The 5,792-nt window shown below is 37.1% G+C and overlaps 1 long non-coding RNA gene across 1 annotated transcript in view; it reads left to right on the forward strand.

The window, feature by feature from the left end:
• Positions 1-5,792, forward strand: part of LOC123568791 (uncharacterized) — a 144,457-nt gene that overhangs the window by 54,125 nt on the left and 84,540 nt on the right. The gene's annotated exons all lie outside the window — the stretch shown is intronic.

The following is a 5,792-nucleotide window of genomic DNA, read 5'->3' on the forward strand; positions in this document are numbered from 1 at the left end:
AGTTGTAATGTTTCCTTTTTATTCTCCAATTTCATTCATTTGGGGCTTCTCTTTTTATTCTCCTTTTTATTCTAACTAAAGGTTTGCCAATTTTGTTTTATCTTTTCAAAATTCAACTTTTCATTTTGCTGATCTTTTGTATTGTTTTTTGGTCTCAATTTCACTTATTTCTGCTCTGATCTTTTAGAAATGTCTTTCTTTCTACTAATTTCAGGGTGGTTTATTCTGGCTTTTATAGTTCCTTGAGGTGCACTGTTAGGTTGCTTATTTGAAATTTATTTAATACAGCTATTTATTAGTATAAACTTCCCTCTTAGTACACTTTTTCTGCATCCCATAGATCCTGGTGCTTTTTGTTTCCATTTTCATTTGTTTCAAAAATATTTAAAATTCCTTCTTAATTTCTTCCTTGACCCATTGGTTGTTTGAGGATATATTGTTTAATTTTCATGTATTTGTACAGTTTCCCAAGTTCCACTTGTTCTTGATTTCTAGTTTTATTCCATTGTGGTCGGAAAAGATACCTGATACAATTTTTACTTTTTTGAATTTGTTGAGACTGACTTTGTGGCTAAAATATGGTCTATCCTGGAGGTTATTCCATTTGCTGATGAGAAGAATATGTGTTCTGCAGCAGTTGGGCAAAGCGTTCCCTAAATGTCTGTCAGGTCCAACTCATGTGTAGTTTAACTACAATATTTCTTTGTTGATTTTCTGCATGGATGATCTGTCCACTGCCAAAAATGTAATGTTGAAGTCCCTTACTATTATTGTATTACAGTATATCTCTCATTTCAAATCTATTAATATTTGCTGATATATTTGGGTGCTCTGGTGTTGGGTGCATACATATTTACTATTGTTACCTCCTATTGTTGAAGTGACACCTTTATCATTATACAATGGCCTTTTTGCCTTTTTGTATAATTTTTGACTTAAAGTCTATTTTATATTATCTAAGCACAGCTACTCCTGTTCATGTTTGGTTTCCATTTGCGTGGGATATCTTTTTCCATCCTTCACTTTCAATCTGTGTGTGTCTTTATAAGTGAAGTAAATTTCTTGTATGCAGCATATAGTTAGGTTCTGTTTTTAATTCATGCAGCCACTGTATGTCTTTTAATTGGATAATTTAATTTACTTAGTAACAGTGTTATTATTGACAGGTAAGGCCTTACTACTGCCATTTTGCTACTTGTTTTATAGTTGTTGTGTAACTTTTCTCTTCCTTTCTTACTGTTTTCCTTTGTGCATAAGTGGTTTTCTCTGGTAGCATGTTTTAATTCATTGTTTTTAATTTTTAGGATATCGATTACAGTTTTTTACTCTGCGGTTTCCATTATGCTTATATAAAGCATCTTATAGCTATAGCAAGTTGTTTAAAACTAACACCAACTGAACTGATTGCACATAACACAAAGAAAAAACAACCCTGTATACATTAACTTCCTTCTCTCCCCACATTTTGAATTTTTGAAGTCACAGTTTACTTTATAAAAAATGTTGCCTATTTAAAATAGTTGTATTTTATACCTTCAGGATTTCTGTTTTATTTTAATTATTTCAATCTCTCTTAAAATTTCTTGATAAATATTGCCTATTTAAGATAGGCAATATTTTTATTTTTAGTAGTTTAAAATGTTCTTATTTTTAATAGTTTTGGCTTTTAGTCTTCTAACTGAAGATATAAATCGTTTAAACACCACAGTTACAATATCAATTTAACAATCACCTTAGCATTCTATTCTTTGGGTTTGAAGAACTTCCATTAGCACTTCTTGTTGGACAGGTGTAGTAACAATGTATTTCCTCAGCTTTCATTTGTCAGTTAAAGCTTTTTCTTTCTCCTTCATTTCTGAAGGATAGCTTTGTTGGGTACAGTGTTCTTGTTTGGCATTTTCTTTAGCACTCTGGATATATTGTTTTACTCCCTCCTGGCCTGTAAAATTCCTGCTGAGAAGTCTGCTGCTGCCATGTGTATTGGATCTCCCTTATATTTTGTTTCTTTTCTCTTGCTGCTTTTTGAATCCTCTCTTTGTCTTTTGCCTTTTAGTGTTTATGTCTTGGAGTGTTCTTACTTGTGTTAAATCTGATTGATGACCTTTAACCTTTCTGTGCCTGGGTATTTATATCTTTCTTCAGGTTTGGAAAGTTCATGTTATTATTTATTTGAATGAGCTTCCCATCCCTTTGTCTTTTTCAATTCCCTCTTTGACTCCAATAACCTGAATATGCTATCTTTTAATGTTGTCTCATAGGTCCTGTAAGCTTTCCTTATTATTTTTCATTCTTTTTTCTCCTCTGACTGTATATTTTCAAATAATCTGTCTTTGAGCTCACTGCTTATTCTGTTTGATCACTTTTGCTGTGTATGCTCACTATTGAATTTTTCATTTCATTCATTGTATTTTATACCTTCAGGATTTCTGTTTGAATTATTTCAATCTCTCTTAAAATTTCTATGATAAATTTCTAAATGGATTCTCTGTGTTTACTTAAAGTTCATTGGGCTTCCCTACAGCAGCTTTTTTGAATTCTTTGTCTGAGAGAACACATCTCCATCATTTTAGGGTTGGTCTCTGGTGCCTTATTTTCTCCATTTGTTGAGGTCATATTTCCCTGCATATTCTTGATGCTTGTGGAAGTGTGACAATATCCGTGCATTCAGGGATTAGGTATTTATTTCATTCTTCACAGACTGGCTTTGTTTGTGCCTGTCCTTTAGAGGGATTTCCAGGAATTCTAAGCTGACTTACTGTTGTTTTACCAGAGCCTGTGACCACTGCAGCTATCTCAGCATTATAAGACACCCTAAGCCCAGGCTTACTGTGAACCTCTTGAAGACTTCAAGGTTGACATAGCTTTCTGATCCAGATGGACCTGGGAAAGACTCAAGAAGGGTACTGGGATTGTGTGAAAATGCTGAATGACTGACCCAGTGACCCAGATAGGCGTACCGCCTAGCAAGTCTCTGTACAGGTAGCCTGTGTCCCCAAGTGCAGCAAGAGTAGCTAGAGTTGAGACTGGGCCCTTTTGGGAACTGCTGTGAGAAGGAGGCTAGTGGGCCCATGTCAGTTCAGATAAGCATGCATCATCCAGCAGATTCCTGCACAAGTGGGCTAGTTTCTTGACTGCTGCAGGAAGGGCCAGAGCTGAGATTGGCCCCCCTCAAGATCTGCTGTGAAACACAGGGTGGGGTGCTGGTATAGCTACCTGACTGTACCAGGAGGGTTTTGAGCTGAAATTGGGCCCCCTTGGGATTTTCAGTGAGACAGAGGATGAGGAGGTCAATTTCAGTGTAGAGGGGTGCATGCCACCCAGCAAGTTCCTGCACAGATAGGATAGTTCCTCAACGGCAGTGAGAGGGGCCAGAGCTGAGATTGGGGCCCCTCAGGATCTGTGGTGGGATAAAGGTTATAGAGCTCAGTCTTGTTGGCTCAGAGGGCACATGACTCCCAGGAGGACCTTGCAAAAATGGGATGGTTCCTTGACTGCAGCAGAAGGGACTGGAACTGAGACTGGGCTCCCTTGGGGTCTCCTTTGTGATGTAGGATGGAATACTCATCTTGTTGGCTCAGACAAGTACTCATTTCCCAGCAGATTCTCAGCACAGATGGGATAGTTTCTCACTGCAGTGAGAGGCACTGGAGCTGAGAGTGGACCCCCTTGGGATCTGCTGTGGGACAGAAGTTGGCAAACCCATCATGGAGGCTCAGAATTCTGGGTTACAAGAGATGAGTGAGTCTCACTTTGGGGTTCTTGTGTGAGTAGCTCTGAGCTGGGACCTCAGCTAAGGAAGGCTGAAGCAGAGCCACAGTGCACCTTTCAGGGTCACTGCCAAGATTGATGTCAGCAGGCAGACAAGCCTTTCCACCACGGCACTGGCGTGCATGATTCCTTCTGGAACCCTTGGTAGATGGTTTTGGTTGTAGGCTCAAAGCCAAATGAGGCTTTAAACAAACCCCTTCGAGGACTAGGATATTACTGGGCTTGAATCTACAAGCAATCTCAGCAAATCAGCCACTTGGGTGTTGGTCTGCACTCTAAAAATGACTCACCTGGATCTTGGGCTCTACTGGGATTTGACAAACTCCTACCTGAATCCTGAGGCTCCTGCAGAGAGACTTTTGACTTGGAATGGGTGCAGAATTGTTATTGTTCTGGGAGATATGAGTAGGTTATTTTCGAGTCTGCCATCATGGTAACATCAACCCTCAATATTTTTAAGTACCATCAAAATCATTCAGTTTATAAATGATCTTTCCTCTGTTTCCAGATTTGTATTTTCAACTACTTAATTGATATCTGTACTTTGATGTTGTATAGTTACCTCAAACTCAACTTATCCTAATAGAATTTGTCATTTTATCCAATTCTGTTATGTCTTATATGATTTATATCACTGTAGGTTTTATCTAATCCAGAAACTAGGGGATTATTTTAGATTTCTTCACACCTCATGTTTAATCAGCCAGTAAGGCTAAAAGTTACCACGTTTCATTGCTTCTCTGAATCACTACAATAATACTTCATTTTTCCCTCCCACAATCCAGTTGCTTTAATCAAATTTATACTTTCTATCGCATTTTCCCATATTTCATACTTTTTTTCAATGTAAATCCAAGCCTGTAATTTTCCTATTGAAATACTTTCCAATGGCCCCCCACTGTCTGCAAAATTTAGTTCAATACTTTAGTATTAACTTTTTGGTGATTTGACTTCTTTATTATCTGACCTCCCCCAATTTCTCCAGCTTTCACTCTTGACTTCCTCCTCCCTGTCATTAGATTTTAATATATTTATTTTAGCTGTGATCTCTCCCACATTTCTAATAAGCTAAAATCTTCTATTCAAAATGTCTTCCTACCTTTCTGCTTGGTAAACTACTAATCCCCTGCTCAGGGGTCTTTCATAAAGCTTTATTCCTCTTATTTCACATCTGAAGGATTATTTCTTCTGTCTTATTTCTACTTTTTTATACTCTGTTAATTTATATGTCATACATAGTCTTAATTTGGTAGCTGTTTGTTTCCTCCCCTAAAATAAAGTCTCCTTGTCATCAGGTACCTTATTAATTGCTGATACTCAAGAGCTTAATATATTATTCATTGGCATACAGTAGACAATCTGAAAAAGAATGAGCTAAGCACTGAAATTCTTAGAATCAAGTAACCTCAGTTTACAGTGTTAGATAGCAATCAGTGAAACATCTTTCTGAAGTAATGTTCCATATTAGAAGAGAGGGTGAACTGAATTCAGAACAGATTTCTAGAAAATTCTCTGTATTGTGGAAAAACAGCCTGTCTGCTTCGAAAAGCAGTTGAACAGATGATCCAAACAATGATAAGAAGAAAGAACCAAGGGGAAAGAAAGATAAGAAAGATAGCAGATATGTTCAGGGCAGAAAGGAACTTTAAATAAGGAGAAGACAAGTCAAAGAACAATGAAGGAAATATGAATTAGAGGCCTTTTGATTCATACTTTGTTAAAGTAGAAGCTAGTTAAAGTAGAAGAACTCAGACTGTAAAATGTGCTTTCTACTTGTATGGACATAAGTATTTAAAGTTACCCTGTGAATTATATGGCATCGTGGCCCAAGTCTTTATAGCCTTCACTCTAGAGATAATAATGAATCTTTTTGACAGTCTCTTACAAAAGCTCTATTATGGAGAGTTGACAGCTATTCAGAGTACCTAGATAACAATTTCATTCTGTAATAATCTCATATTTAAATAGGGAAAAGCTTTCCCCTTGCAGCCTAGAAAAATATGAGCAGAGACATTTTTGAATAC

The sequence above is a fragment of the Macaca fascicularis genome, chromosome 14 (assembly GCF_037993035.2).
Source record: "Macaca fascicularis isolate 582-1 chromosome 14, T2T-MFA8v1.1".
NCBI classification, from domain to species: domain Eukaryota; kingdom Metazoa; phylum Chordata; class Mammalia; order Primates; family Cercopithecidae; genus Macaca; species Macaca fascicularis.